Source organism: Theobroma umbraticum, unplaced genomic scaffold (genome assembly GCF_002168275.2).
Source record: "Theobroma umbraticum cultivar Fairchild unplaced genomic scaffold, ASM216827v3 scaffold_30.0, whole genome shotgun sequence".
Taxonomy (NCBI): Eukaryota; Viridiplantae; Streptophyta; class Magnoliopsida; order Malvales; family Malvaceae; genus Theobroma; species Theobroma umbraticum.
In genome coordinates this window covers 8,000,576-8,000,932 of record NW_018397254.1, presented here as the reverse complement: position 1 = coordinate 8,000,932, position 357 = coordinate 8,000,576, and positions in this window count along the sequence as shown.

Sequence of the window (357 nt, the reverse complement as noted above, 5' to 3'; positions counted from 1 at the left end):
TGGCTGGATACATCTTGAGCAACGAACAAAATGAAAAATTCACAGACTTTGCTGCACCAAGACTTCATTTCCAGATGATTGTCACTTTTGCTCTCGCTCAAATTATTCATTTTCTGCTTAAACACCTGGGATTGCCAATTTTCATCTCACAAATTCTTGTATGTGCATGCTCACATATTTTTTCCCTTTTTCTCTTTTCATTTTTTATTATTTTTAATAGTTGATTCACGACTAGGAAATTCTAACAGAGGGTTGTCAACTATTTCTTAATGCAGGCAGGAATATTACTCGGTCCTATGGTTTTCAAGGGTAATAATTCATTGGTTACAATGTCAGAGGATAGTGTTCAGGTTCTTG